The sequence below is a fragment of the Myotis lucifugus genome, unplaced genomic scaffold (genome assembly GCF_000147115.1).
Source record: "Myotis lucifugus unplaced genomic scaffold, Myoluc2.0 scaffold_246, whole genome shotgun sequence".
In the NCBI taxonomy this organism is placed as follows: Eukaryota; Metazoa; Chordata; class Mammalia; order Chiroptera; family Vespertilionidae; genus Myotis; species Myotis lucifugus.
The window spans coordinates 698,363-713,754 of NW_005871294.1; the positions used below are offsets into that span (position 1 = coordinate 698,363).

Below are 15,392 nucleotides of genomic sequence, written 5' to 3' on the forward strand. Positions count from 1 at the left end.
GTGTGAGTGCAGCGGCTGCGGAGTGAGGGAGGAGCTCTCTGAAGGATGTGCCAGAGGATGTGAGGAAAACTCTTTCCTTCACCTACAGCCACCTGGTCCCCGAGCCAGGCCCATTTAGTCCTGAGCATCCAGGGGTACTGGAGATATTTTTTGCACATACCAAGATCCTCAACTTTACCCTTTGTTGAAAATCTGGCCAGGGAGCCAGGCTGCTGGCATGAAGCACAGGCTGCAGCCATAGGGAGTGATTGGAGTCATTCTGGAGCTACTTCAGGCCATGCAGGATGTGATCCAAGCAGGCAGTTGGTATTAAGAACGGGCAGAGAGGAAACAGCAGCATTTAAGGTTGGCATTAACCAACAGGTGAAGCTCTTGTCCAAAGCTTCAAGTGGAGACGATTCAGGACCCTGGATAGCACCTGGAGAGGGGTCCAGTCCTTGCAGGTCTGAAAAGCCTAACTGCCTGAATTCTTACAGCCCTTGCTTATTTAATTTTAAACAGCCGTCCTGCACATGTCTCTAGCTGTGACATGGCCTGCCCTCTTCTCTTCTGAAGTTAAGCCCTATGTATCCAGGGACTTCCCCTTACTCCCTCTAGCCCCTGTCTCACCTTCCCTCACAAACATCTACTCTGACTGAGCTCTCTGTTGAGGTTACCATCACTCTGAAGGTGAAATAAGCTTTCAAGACAACCATGTCGCCCTAGCTGGTTTGGCTCAGTGGATAGAGCGTCGGCCTGCAGACTGAAAAGTCCCAGGTTCGATTCCGGTCAAGGGCATGTACCTTGGTTGCGGGCACATCCCCAATAGGGGATGTGCAGGAGGCAGCAGATCAATGTTTCTCTCTCATCGATGTTTCTAACTCTCTATTCCTCTCCCTTCGTCTCTGTAAAAAAAATCAATAAAATGTATTTAAAAAAAAAAAGACAACCATGTCAACTCCTGAGGTGGGCTTAGCCAGGGCCTGACACCTTGATACCTCAAAGCTGTGAGACTGTGGGGGGAGGGTAAGAGTAGTGGGACAAGGGAATGTGAAATGGGCCTTTGTTTTTAGTGCCCCTGCACTGCCCTCTTCAGTGTAAGAATGAGGCGTATGAGGCAGGGGAAACTAAAGGGAAATACTGAGCAAGTTTCAAGGCCTGGAGCTACAACTTTGCATCACTGTACCTTTGGCCTGTCATTGGGAATACACTTGATTTAAAGACATCATTTTTAGGGGAAGGACATTGAAAATAAGGTGGAAGGTGGTAGATGTAGCAAGTAGAAGCAGAAATGAAACTGGTGAGTCTGGAGCCTCACAACCTGCCACCTCCTCCCTAGCCATACACATGGCCCCTAGAGAGAGGAGAGTTAAATTACCACAGTAGATGGGTCCTCCCCAATTCCCCCAAATCATCTAGAGGAGAAGTGTGTGTGAGGAGTCTGGAAGGGCAGAGGAATCATAATCATTTACCAGGGATTTGATTTTCTAGTTGAAATTTCCTCCTCTACCTCCAGGCCTCTTCCATGGCTAAATGAATCGGAACCAGCAAATGAAATTACTATGCTCTCACTTTGATTGTCTGCCTGGTGAGTGAGGAGGAAGGTAAGTCTGCCTAAATTGAAGCTGAGTGAAAAAACTCAGGATCCCATCCCTGCCAAGCAGCCCTGCTCTGGGCCTTGTGCAAGGCTCTCTTCCATTGCTTTCTTCACCTTTTAGAGGCTCGGGGATCCCTTATTGAAGTCAATCTCTGAGCTGAAAGGCCATTTGACATGCCTTATACCTCAAAGAACTTCCTGGCCAAAGAAATGGGTGTTAAAGCAATAGTGAAACTGTAGGCAGGCTCCCTGTCTTAGCACCAGCCAGTCATAGTGGACAGGAAAGAGCAGGGAGGAGAAAAGAATATCTGGTGTTTCCTAAGCTATGAGTGGACCTATCAGAGTTTGGGCTGGAAGGACTAGGGTTGCCCCTACCCCTGACACTCCTGGAGATGGGAACATTAACAGTGTAATAATTAACTTATTGATGGAAAGATGCTCAGAGGATCTGGATCCAGACTGTATTTCAACCTAGCCCCTCTCTTGCCTCTAGAAATAGTGTATTCCAGCTTCCAGGAGAGGCCCTTACTATGGAATCAAGCACAGAGTTTTGATACACAAGGAAGCCTAGAGAGAAAAAAGAGAGAACAGATGAGGACTCTGTCAGATTCCCACGAGAGTTGTTTGTGTTTGTTTTTGTTAAAGTAGAACAGGCCTAACCTGATCCACAGTTTGCTTTTGGCCTGTTCTCTCAGGGGCAAAGGTGCCCACCCCTCCACATCCCCCATGTTTGCCTTCCTTACAGCGGATGCTCTGCAGTCATTGTTTTATTTAGGAGCAGTGATTATGTGACCACAAACCTTACTAAATTGAATACAATCCTGAGCATTCAAGAGAAGAAACATTTCAGGACTCAGGGGAGGGAACAGCTGGCTGGAAAGAAGGGCCCATGAATTCTAATCCCAGGACTGCCATCTGGCATTGACCTGGGACAACTCATTTACTTTCTGCCCTGGAGGCTCTTTTTAGAATCTCAGGGTCTGAATAAAAACAAACCTGTGAGCTCAGAGTGTGAAATGATCTGTCTAGACCAGGGGTGGGCAAACTTTTTGACTCGAGGGCCACAATGGGTTCTTAAACTGGACCGGAGGGCCGGAACAAAAGCATGGATGGAGTGTTTGTGTGAACTAATATAAATTCAAAGTAAACATCATTACATAAAAGGGTAAAGTCTTTTTTATTTTTAGTTTTATTCATTTCAAATGGGCCGGATCTGGCCCGCGGGCCGTAGTTTGCCCACGGCTGGTCTAGACCAGCGGTTCTCAACCTGTGGGTCGCGACCCCTTTGGGGGTCAAACGACCCTTTCACAGGGGTCGCCTAAGACCATCAGAAAACACATATATAATTACATATTGTTTTTGTGAATAATCACTATGCTTTAATTAGGTTCAATTTGTAACAATGAAATTGGGGGTCACCACAACATGAGGAACTGTATTAAAGGGTCGCGGCATTAGGAAGGTTGAGAACCACTGGTCTAGACTCTCAAAGTCAGTGCCGTTCACAGGCAAAACCAGAATACACAGGCCCACTCTCTAGCCAGAGGTTTTGTTTACTGTACAGGGAGGTTTCTTGTGTTTTCCTTTGCCCTCACCTTACCCTTATATCTGAACTCCCAAGAGCTTACCTGCTTCATAAACATGGTTGCACATCCCACACTGTCAAAAAGCTCTTTGAACAAAGGATCGGAGCAGCCCTATTTCTCTATCCCTCCAAAGGATTTCCTGATTGTTTAGCTTCTAAGATGGCTGCCCACTCTTCTAATACTCAACAATGCGTTAGACCTTACTCATATAAAGGCCCAAGTAGGAGCCCATATCTGATCTGCAAGCAAAATCAGAGCTTGGCCTTTGAATCACAGAGAAAGCTCTGTCTGCTCAGCTGGTGATCTATTCCCCAGAAGAAGTTGACCTGGGGTTGAGCTGCTGCTTTGGCCATGGACCTTAAGTGGGGTTTAAACTAGGCCAAACCTTCAAGTAAGCAAGTGAGTGAAGGTTTTGAGGACTCCTACATTGGCTGTTCTCCAGAATAATTTCCTGGAAGGTAATCTTTCAGCCCCTGGCCAGAGGCTTACATAGATGAAGTGGCACTACCAGAAGTACACAATGCAACATCTATCTGGGACACCATTAGACAAGCCCCGGCACAGCCTGGCAGGCCACCGGCCTTTCACCACCTCTCTGTTACAGGAATATCATTGCTGTGGCTTCAAACAAAGTAGAAGGAAATCTGCTTATCTGTTATAAGATTATGGCCCTTCATTCTCTATGCTAGGCACTGGGAGGATACAGTGGGGAAAGGCATGGTCCCTGCCTTTATGAAGATTTATGAAACAAATAATTATACAAGTAATCATTTAAGTAAAACTTGATACATGTATGAAAGAAATGTATGGGAGGGAGGGACTGTGAGAGTATATTATAGAGGGGCCTGGTATTGGTGGGAAACTTCTTTTAAGGGGTGATGTGTCACCCAAGGCCTGAAGGATGAGTAAGATCTAGCCATGAGGTGGGAAGGTAATCTACCAGGAGCAAAGAAGACTGGTGATACAAAACATACTGAGGTGGGGGAAGAGTGCAGGAGATGAGGTTGGGGAAACAGAGGGGAAGGCGAGTGACTGCTTCTTTGCCACCATTCTTAGCTTAGTTTGAATGACTCCTTTCAAAAAAAAGGGCTAGTTGAGACCCACTTAAAGTGCCATGGCATGCCCTTGGGGGAGGCTGGTGCTTGTTCCATCTCCATAGCACAGGGGACTCTCACAGCAATGCTCATGAGCGACACTTCTAGCCCCCGCCTGGGCTTCACACCAATGGAGTGGTCTTCACCTGGCAGCACAGCTCAGAGGAGGGAGCAGGAGGAGGCAAGAAAGACTAGGCACTTATTTTCCCTACAATCCTCTCTGTATGTGTTTCCATTGCTTTGAACTGTTTATTAATACATGACATAAGCCACTTCCCTATTTAGATGGTTCCACTGGGAATTCCAAACCATCACACCCCTCCTGAGGTAGATAAAAAATGTCAGCTTTCAAGATTTTATACTTGGATTTCAGAAACTAAATTACATTACTGCGTCCGGTGAGACGGCGCCATTGCCTGTTCCTATCTGCATGCTCCAGGCACTGTGAGTCCGATAACATCAGTGTGTCGAAGCAGCTCAATCCAGACAATCTGCAGCTGGCTGGAGCCAGGCCAGGGAGGGGAGGGGATGGCAAAATTCTTTCAGAATCCAGAGCAGCCCAGGGTTGACTGTAGACTGGGACCCATGGATTTTCAGGTTCTTTCCATAGACCATCAGTTCTCTCCTGTCTGTAGAGAAAGAACTGGTCTAAGTCCTACCTAGATGAACAAGGAGTTGAAAATTACTCTCCTAAACACTGGAATAAGATAAAATCACTGAAGATCCAATGCTTAGGTGTTCATTGAAGTGAAAGATAGGAGGGAATAGGAGGGGACAGTGGAAGTCATCATGTGAACAAGGCAGGTTTCTACTTCCTGTGAAATTAGGTGTTCATATAAAAGCCAAAATATGCCTGGAAATGGTTATTCTGTGCTTCTTTGAAGCCCAGATGTGAGGCCTTATAACTAACCTTCTGACTGCTACAAGGCTGTGGAGTGAAGAGAAAGCATTGTTCCCCTGCCAGGAAACCCAGGAACTTTTGAAGTTTCCTTTCTAATTGTAACCAAGATTTAACCCTACCGAACGAGCATCCTTTCACAGCAAAATTTAAAAAATAATAAAATAAAATAAATGGGCTTGTTTCAAGTGCATCAAATAGCATAAAACATTCATTCATCTCCGGCAGCATTTTCAGACCTGTTTTTGTAAATAGTCAAACACAGTCTCTCCATCCCCAAGACATGTTTTAAAAAAGCAGTAAGCCCCCAAGATTTTGGGAGCAGTCAGTCTGACCTCATTGAGGTTTCCAGTCCAGTCCTCTGCCCTAATGCAAACCTGGCTTTAACATACCTCAGTGTCCTGCCTGCTCACCTGTAGGTTCCAGTGTTTGGATGCAGAAGAGAAACAATTTTAACTGCATGGTTCTTAACTTTTCTCACAGTGGAGTAATGCAGTTACTGACTCCATTACTGTACCTGAGGGGTGGATTCATAATGAAGTCAAGTGTTTCTTCAGTTTTACTTTGTTTTTACAGAAAAATATTATTGAAGGTTTTTAAAATGAGAAATCATAATCATCACATAATCATAATCACTTGGAGTATAGGTTCCCAGGTTGAGCCTCTGCTGGATAGTCATAGTTGGTATTCAGGGTTCTAGAAAAATCTCAATGCAGCCTGCTCTACTCTGTCCTGGATTCCTAGGCTGCTAGGTCTGTGCAGGCCTCCTGCCCAAAAAATTAGAAGCCCAGGGTCTTTGCTGCTTTTTCCATTGTCTGGGGTGGATGATCCATGGCTAAGTCAGGGGACTGTGATGCAGCTAGAATTTGGGGCAATTACTCACCTTTTCTTGCTGTTACTTCAAGGTTGGCCAGGCCCTGGTCACCCTCCCTTGCCTTCAGCATATATATATATATATATATATACATATATATATATATATATAATCAGAGAGGAAGGGAGAGGGAGAGAGAGATAGAAACATCAATGATGAGAAAGAATCATTGATTGGCTGCCTCCTGCACGCCCCCAATTGGGGATTGAGCTCACAACCCAGGCATGTGCCCAGAATCAAACCTGGGACACTTCAGTCCACAGGCCAATGCTCTATCCACTGAGCCAAACCAGCTAGGGCTTGCCCACACCTTTTAAGAAATAGCAGACCTGCCATGATCTCTGGACCATGGCTGGACTTCTCTACTGAATGGCTTCTCTCTGGGGGGAGTCTCAAACCTCCCAAGGATCAGACCCATAACTCTTAATAACAAAATAAAATTCTTGCTGAAACCTCAGCAAACTGGAGAACAGTGTGTCTTGAGTTCTCGTACTTGATGTCTTCACACATCTGGTCCTTCTCTGCTGGTTCTTTCCCCTATGCTCAACCATCCTCTAGTTTCTCCCATCATGTAAGTGCTCCTCAGGGAGTTCTTTCCTCTGACCCTTCATATCTATAGACATACACATACCCCTGCACAAAACAAAATCATTAGGACTTGCTCTTATGTCTTTTTCTCTCTCTTGTTTGGTGGCATCACAATTCACCCAGTCACCTGAGCCAGGAGGAAACCTGGGAGTCATCTTTGCCTGGGTCTTTACCCTCAAACCCAGATCTAATCAGCCACTGAGGGCTGGCAGTGTGACTTCCCCTTTTTCCAAGTCCACTGACTCTGACTTTTTTAAACCTTTATCACCTCTTGCAATGCCTCTTATTTGGTCTCCTGCCTACAGTTTAATCATTCCTTCCCATTCTCTCCACATGGCTCCCAGAGTGATCTGTCTATAAAAAACTGACAATGAAAAAATATCTGACAATGGGCTGAAAATCCTTCAATAGCTCCCCATTATTTCCAGTTAAAGTCCAAAGCCTCAAACATGACTTATAAAGCCCTTCATGATATTAAGTCTTCCTCCTGTTCTAGTCTCATCACCTTGCCACTTTACCCCCTACCATTCCAGCAAAATTGAGCTATTCCCTTTGCCTGCTATATAGTCATGCATGTCTTCCTCCTCACTTCTTTCTTTCCTTTTTACTCCCTATTCCTTTCTTCTTCATCTGGTTCACTTCTACCTTCTACGCATCCTTCATGCCTCAGCTTTCTTTGAAGAAGTCTTCCCTAATTTCCCAGGGTAGGATAGGTGTTTCTGTCCTCTGTACTTACAACACTCTATACAAACCTCTGTTTCAGCACTTGGCATATTATTAAAGTTATCTGCTTATTCATTTGCCCTACTCACTGGTCTATGAGCTCTTCATGGACAGAGATCATATTACCTTTGTATCCACACCACCCGTTATAGTGCCTAAAATATAAGCGCCCCTGAAATGTGAGACCAGAACTGAATTTTGGTGGCTGAGACTTTTTATCTCTCCTTTTCTTGTACCTCTCTCTCTCTCTCTCTCTCTCTCTCTCTCTCTCTCTCATGCCTTCTTGAGTTATTGATTACTTCAGTGGCTTCAATATTTCCTTCCTATGGAGAATTCTTTGAGCAGAAAGTTGGTGAACAGAAAGCATCCATGCCATTTTCTAAAGAGGAGCTGCATGTGTGTGTTGAGCACTGAAGACATAATTAGACTAGTAGCAGCCTTCAAGTACCTGCTTAACAAAACAACAGTTCTATAGTTGTGTAGTTCTGATATGCTGTTAAGCTCATGACTTTATCTGATGTCTCTGAGGAGGGTACAAGAGATGAGCAAATTAGATTCAAATCCTAGTGTTACTACCTTCAAGGTGTGACTTTGAATATATTACTTTATACAACCTGGCTCTTCACTTTTAAAATGGGAATGACATTTACCTTGCTTAGTCTTTTAGGAGGATTGAATGAGAAAATATATATAAAGCACCGGCACCATAGCTGTACATATAGCAGGTATTCAAGCAAGCAATATTATCTAAATGATTTGATAAATTCTAGAAGAATCACACTGGGGCTAAGTTTTTTTGAACTACTCCCTTCCTGGGCCCAGCCAGAGCTCTTAGCAGAGCTGCCTCCCCAACATGAGCTTTGGGTGGTCTCCCTACCTCCTCCCCTACCAAACCATGTCCTCTTTTCACAATAAGGATATAACCAAGTTAAGGTTGGGGAAAAGAGGTCTTTGAGGGACTTGTCTGGGATGGTGTGGTTGTAGAGGCTGGCCTAGAGCCCTGCCATTCAAAGTGTGGTCCCTGTGCTAAGAGCATTGGTCTCACCTGGGAGCTCCTATGAAATGCAGACACTCAGGCTCCACTCCAGACTTACCGAATCAGAATCTGCATTTAACCAATATCCCCAGGTGACTTTATGCACATTAATGTTTAAAAAGCACTATCCTAGAGGTACATAGATAGGCTTAGCAGGTGTGGAGTGATGCAGGCTGTGAAGGTGTGTCAGAGCTGTCTAGAAGTGAAGGCAGCACAGGTGGGGAGGACCTGCATGGGGATGTAGTCAGAGCAAAGGAGGTATTCCTCAGAGGTGTGGGCTGCTGAGCAGTAGGGGAGCTTTTTGGGTGGGTGTTGGTTATTGGTTATTCCAGGGCCTCTTCCTATGGATTCCTCAGGAATGAGGTTGTACCCTTGAGTTAGCCAGTCAGTGTCACTGCACCAGACAGAAAGTGACAGGTGGGCAGGGAAAGGCTCTCTATCACCCTGAGTCAGGGACCCCAGGACTTAGGGACCCCATCTAGCTTAACAGATGAGTATGCTTGGAGAGATGCATAGCTTCATGGCTAAAAACTTGCCTTGAGCTTGTGCTAGGCTAGAATCTCCCTTCCCCCTACTCTTCCACCACCAACTGGCTACACCTGTCCCCCGATCCCCCCCCCCTCACACACACACACACACACACATAAACACACACCCTCACAAACTGACCTCTTGGTTAACCCTCTCCAACCTCCTTTACTTTTGGACTGAGCTTCCAGGGCCCTTAATATTGACTTCCTTGCTGAGCAAAGCAGGCCCTAGTGACAGTGATTGCTGGCCCTAGGTTTAGTTGGATGCAATGAGAATTTGTTTCAACAGAGCCACATATCTCTCTGTTAAACACTGTAGGACTGAATCCCTATTTGCCTTCCCAGTAAAAACACTTCCCCAGCCACCCACCTAGAGCCTCTTAACCCTTCTCTGTGGGAGGCTTGTTTGGGTATCTCAGTGGTAAAGGAAAGCCCCTGCTGTACTCAGCCCACCCTTGTGGCAGAGTAGGGGTTGTAGCAGCTGCAGCAGCAGCAGCAGCAACTAAAAGTAGTAAAAGTAGAGTCCGAGCCCCAGAGCTGAGCCAGTCATTGGTCTAAATCCTCTTGCCAAAGTACCCAGTTACCTAATGCCCACAATTCTGGTTTAACCAGGCTTCTGCCCAGGCCTGACCACCCTTCATGCCTTCCTGCCTCTCACGCTCCTTTCTCTGCCTTAAATATGCTAGTTTGTGTGCTTGTCACCTCCCACCTTTCGACTGAAGTCTCCTTGGCAAGAATCAGGTCTTGATGTTTTTCTCTCCCCAAAATACATTGTGCCCTGCCTGTCCCTTATTGGTATTCATGAATATCAAGCATTTTTAACACGTGGCAAGCTCACCAAAGTTTAATTATTAGGATGACAAAAAGGAAAGAATAGGAAGCTGCTCTGGCCAGAGAACTGAGCTGTCTTTGTGAGCAAAAAGTGGGGCTTGCCAGGCATAATGGAGGTTAGAAAGTTAGAACAGGCTGAAAAGGAGAGGAGGAGCAGGAGCAGGAAATGCCACAGGGGAGAAGCTGTTCAATACCAGCCCTCCAAGTCCATGGTTCATTGAAGTAGCTCTTTACTCTTCCAAGGCCAAAGGAAAGGGATCAGAGATGGCAGCTCTGCAAAAGCATCCCATAGACTGCCTGACTATTACTTTGCTTTCTTGGGAAATCAAGGAATCTAAAAGATTAATGAACCAGTGCAGACCAGGCATAGTTCCGTGAGTAATCAAAATTACCAAAATTCTCTGGTGACATGTGGGACCAAGATCTAGATGAGAATCTATAAGTCAGTCTAGCCCAGGTGAAACATCAGTGTCTACTGACATTTCTCCTGCTTCAGCTCAGTGCCTTGCACAGGACTGGGCACCAGTCTCAAGGACTCTCCAGCCAAGAGCCCTTTATTGATTTCTGCGTAGCATCTCTCCTCAGTGCCCTATGTCTCCTTTCTTACCTTAGGGAAATGGAATCCACATCTTGGAAGGAAATGGAAAGGTCCTCTGGACAATGTTCCCTAAAGCTCTGTTAGCCCTAAACATCTGGTTCCCTTCTTCCCCTCCTCTGGGCCCTACTGAGTAAAAGGCCTCCAGAAACTCAACCCAGAATCCCCCAGACCCTCCAGCTCCCTTGATTTTAGGATCATTTCCCCTCTCCTATGAAAGCCCTCAACCCCAAAATCTGTGTTAGCTGAACCCGAATAAAAAAGAGGAAAATGGACTGCTTTCTCCCCACCACTCACCCTCACACCATTTTCTCTTCCTTCAGGCCCTGCCAATCAATCTTTTTTTCTTTTATTTTTTTATTGTGGTAAAATATACACAAAATAAAAATTACCATTTTAACCATTGTTGATTTATTTTTTGAAAAGTTTACCTAGTGGTTTGGCTCAATGGATAGAGTATTGGCCTATGGACCAAAGGGTCCCAGGTTTGATTCTGGTCAAGGGCACGTACCTTGGTTGCAGGCTCCTCCCTGCCCTGGGCCCTGATTGGAGCAAGTGCAGGAGGCAACCAATCAATGTGTTTCTCTCCCATCGATGTTTCTCTCTGTGTTTCCCTGTCTCTTCCACTCTCTCTGAAAGATCAATGGAAAAATATCCTTGGGTGAGGATTAACAAAACAAAAAAAAAAGTTTAGACCTTCATCCCTTTGTCCATTAAGTGAGATGGTCTTTTCCTAAAGAGGCTGAAATGGGAGGAGGGGGCTGAGCGGCAGGATGTGGGGCTCAAAAACCTTTTAGGTCACAGGACTGTATTGGCCAACACCTATGTCTCTAGCTGGTCTAAGGTAAGGCAGGAGCCTCCTCAACATCTGGCTCAGGAGATGAGCTTAAGGGTGGGAATGGAGGGGTGAGGTCAAGCCAGGCCTCTCCGAGGAACCAAGGTTTCTCAATTTCTTGCTCTGGCTCCTGCCACCTGGGTCATAAGACTTATCTCCTAGGCCTTTATGCACAGGCTTCCCTCAAGCCACAGCTGCTACAGTGGGTATTCCTGAATTGAAGTATGTGTCCTATATCCCAAACGAAGGCTTCTTGGTTATAGGGATTTCCTGTGAGTGGGAACAGGAATGAATAGCAGAACATCAATCTAGAAAAGCAGTCCTACCCATGAAGAAGGCAGAACAGGATTCTAAATCTCCTTTTTAAAAACTCACTGGTATCTTGTCTCCCCATTTCAAAAATGAATCCAGTTCTTTGACATCCTAGTACTAGCTTCATATATTTGATTATCCTGTGTTTCCGAATAGCTTTTTTTTCCCCAAAAAAAATAAATAATGGGGAAGGGAGTAGGAGCTGGAATAACTCCAGAGCCATTTTGGCTAATTCTCCCATGCCAAGTCTGAAAGCAAGGGAGGCTCACTCTGTGAAGTTTGCCTCCTGGCAATTACAGCTCCTACGGCTGATGTGCTGGCATAGGCCAAGTGCCAGCTGAAGCACAGTAACCAGCTACCAGGCAGTACTGGTGCTCCATTTGGAGCCATTCCCAAGCTTCAGTGCAGCAAAGTCTTCCCGCCTTTTGTTTTTAATCGGTAGCCTCCAGTCAGGAGTATTTTGTCTGGCAGGTGATGCTCAGAGGAAGTTATATCCTTTGAAAGAAGATTCCCCAGAGGGAACCAGGTAAATAAGGATTGGAGCAGAGCTCTCTTGGAAAATGATGGGTAGATGTGATGACCTGAAATTCCCTGACAAACAGTGAAAAGTAAAATATTAAAAACCAGCTGTAGCTCTCAGACATGATTCAAGGCATTATAAATGGGAATAATCCTTTGGGAAAGCAGTTTGGCAATATGTATCAAGAATCTTAAAAATGCTCGTGTTTTTTACTTAGTAATTCTACTTGATGTAGGAAATGATCCTAAATGTATGTGTGTGTGTGTGTGTGTGTGTGTGTGTGTGTGTGTGTATATATATTTCAGTGTAGCGTTATTTCTTATAGTGAAATTTGCAAACAATCTGAATATCCCAAATAAGTGAATGGTTAAAAAGTTATTGTATATCCCCTCTATGGATATTATACAGCCATTAAACTGATGCTTACAAAATTATAGAGAGTTGATTATTTTCTAATACTAATTTTTAAAAATACATAATATAAGATAGAGTGTGGTATATATTTTTTTAAATATATTTTATTGATTTTTTACAGAGAGGAAGGGAGTGGGACAGAGAGTTAGAAACATCGATGAGAGAGAAACATTGATCAGCTGCCTCCTGCACACCCCCTACTGGGGATGTGCCAACAACCAAGGTACATGCCCTTGACTGGAATCGAACCTGGGACCCTTGAGTCCACAGGCCGACGCTCTATCCACTGAGCCAAACCAGTTAGGGCTGTGGTATATTTTTTAAATGTTGTTCTGTGTACATGTATTAGTTGATACTCTCTAGTTACTGGAACAAAATCCAACTCAAGATAGTTTAAGCAACAAAGGAGACTAACTATAAAGACACGGGTTTCTCATAGTGTCTAAGGTCAGGCTTGTAGGCAAACCTTGGAAGGGTAGGGCAAGCTCTAGAACCAGAGCCTAAAACCCAGTCTGGAGACTGAGTGGCCCCACCTAGTCCAAGCTGGGGTGGGACCACATGGAACCAACATGGTACCTGGAGGTCCACCTCTGTGACCATGAGGCCCACCACTAGCTCCTAGAGAAGGGAAACCCTAGAGGACACACACAAGACTCAAATACACTAGAACATTAACAGAGGTTATGTCATGGTGGTGAAACTAAAAGTAACTTTTTAAAAGTTTTAGCATGTATTGCTTTATAATAGATCTATTAAACTTACTGTGTCTAGAGTTGATGGTTAGTAGACCTGGGGTGAGCAGCACCTTCCTCCATTTTGGTTTTCCCAATAACAACAGTCACCACAAAAATACTAAAGCTTGGTGGTGGAGGGGAGGTGGGAAAATAATAGTGGGAGTTGCCCAACAGTTAGACTCAGAAAATGGGACTCAGGACTTCAGGTCATACTACAGAGTAAAAGCTATCATTGTCCAAATGATTCTCATCTTGAGGTGTGGAGTCAGAGACAGATGGGAATGCCGGCTTAGAGGCTGAATGAACAGCCATCTTCAGGAAAGTAAAGAGGTCTAACCAATGCCTACATTGCTACTGAATATTCTTGGACAGGAGATTAAGATTCTGCCCAGCCCTGACCAGTTTGGCTCAGTAGATAGAGCGTCGGCCTGCGGACTGAAGGGTCCCAGGTTCGATTCCGGTCAAGGGCATGTACCTTGGTTGCGGGCACATCCCCAGTGGGGAGTGTGCAGGAGGCAGCTGATCGATGTTTCTCTCTTATCGATGTTTCTAACTCTCTATCCCTCTCCCTTCCTCTCTATAAAAAATCAATAAAATATACTTTAAAAAAAAGATTCTGCCCAGCCATGGACATTGGACATAAAGGCATTGTATATCTCTCTAAAATATGATATCTAAATATGCTTATCCCTATCCACTGCCAAAAGATATTTTGGGAGAGTGACATAACCCTGAACAGGGGAACCACAGCACGGGTAGTTTCTGAGCTGACCTCTGGACAAACTGTGACAGAAACAGAGTCGGTCTTTGATGCCAATATCATGCTGTGCTCACCTGTCAAAGAGTGGTCTGAGCTCCTGGTCTTACCTGCTTTACTGGTTCCTTATCAGCACTATCTGTCTTCCTGGCCCTGGTTATGCTCTAAGTCTGTCCTACTTCCTGCTTGTGCCCAGGGGAACTGAACAGGCTATAGACATGACTCTATTCTAGAAGTAGCCTTCCAGCATTTCACAACTCGGAACTGCCTCTGCTCCTAAAACTAGAGGAAAAGTCATGTGTATTCAGCAAAGAAAGGTTAGATGATGTTTGTGCAATTGCTCTGCCTCTTCATACCTCATTTTAAATCCATTTAAATTTCCATCATCCTGAGAATTAGTGCTTGGAGGCTAGGACAGAGGTTGCCTTTCCTGTGGGAAAGCTAAAATTGAATCATGTCTCTACCCTGAATCATTCATGGGCACTCCACAAAACAAAGGCAGAATTGTTCAGCACCACGGAGAGCATCTTTCATCCCGTCCAAGATCAAGGGTGGGTGAAAGATGAGTATTTGTAGCTGGGAGCCAAGCCAGTCTGATCTTCCATTCCTGGCCAGCCACCAAGTATCCCTCTTTTTCCATCCCTGTAGTATTCAACTCCTTCCTTTACCTAACTAGGCTTTAAGAATGGACCTCCTTAACCTTCTACCTACCCATCTTTCCGCCTCCATATTATCTGCAACCACCCACCCCCATCTTCACCTCCCTTCCATTTCAGTGAAGAGCCTTCCTCCTCTGATCCATCTCCTCTTGACTCTCCAAAGATCATTTCTCATCAAACATCTTTTCTACCCAGCTTCTTTCCCCTCAGCCCAGCACAGTGGTGTTCCATAGCTCCAAAGAAATCCTTCAACTCCAAAACCTTCTCTCATTCTTTCTCATTTCTTCACTTCTCAGTCTGGCTCCTTGAAAGAATAGCCTATGTTCCATTTCTACTTCTTTATCTCCCATTTCCTCATAAATCCCCTGTAATCTGGACTCTGTTCCTACCCTTTAATTAAAACTGTGCTTGCTGAGGCCATCTATGACTTTCTTATTTCTAAATATTGTCTTTATCTTATAGATCCATCTGTTTATTTGACACTGTCGAGTTCTTCCACCTTGAAACTCTACTTACTAATTAGTATCCTTTTCCTAGCTATTTTCCCACATCTCATCTTTCTGCTTCTACTCAGTCTCCTTCTTGCACTCATTCCCTAAAGTTGGATATTCCCCAGTGTCCCATCCTTGATTCTTGTCTTTAATCACTCTCCTCAGTCTCTCTGAGGTGGCTTGTTCTCCTTTGTGGCTTCCATCACCAGCAGCCCATATCTCTTTCCTGAGATCCCAAATTTCAAATGCTGATGTCCAAAAGACACTTTTTAAAAAAAATCCTCACCTGAGGATATGTTTTTTTAAATTGAATTAGAGAGAGAGAGAGAGAGAGAGAGA

General features: G+C 44.8%; 1 protein-coding gene across 10 annotated transcripts in view; it reads left to right on the top strand.

Moving 5' to 3' along the window:
* Positions 1–15,392, top strand: part of FAM219A (family with sequence similarity 219 member A) — a 50,016-nt gene that overhangs the window by 20,309 nt on the left and 14,315 nt on the right. The window contains exon 2 of one of the 10 annotated variants that reach the window (XM_023762429.1): positions 1,496–1,583. The exons of the other annotated variants lie outside the window; for them this stretch is intronic. The gene's annotated coding sequence lies outside the window, so the exon portion shown is untranslated. The remainder of the gene's footprint in view (positions 1–1,495; positions 1,584–15,392) is intronic. 10 annotated transcript variants of the gene reach the window in all.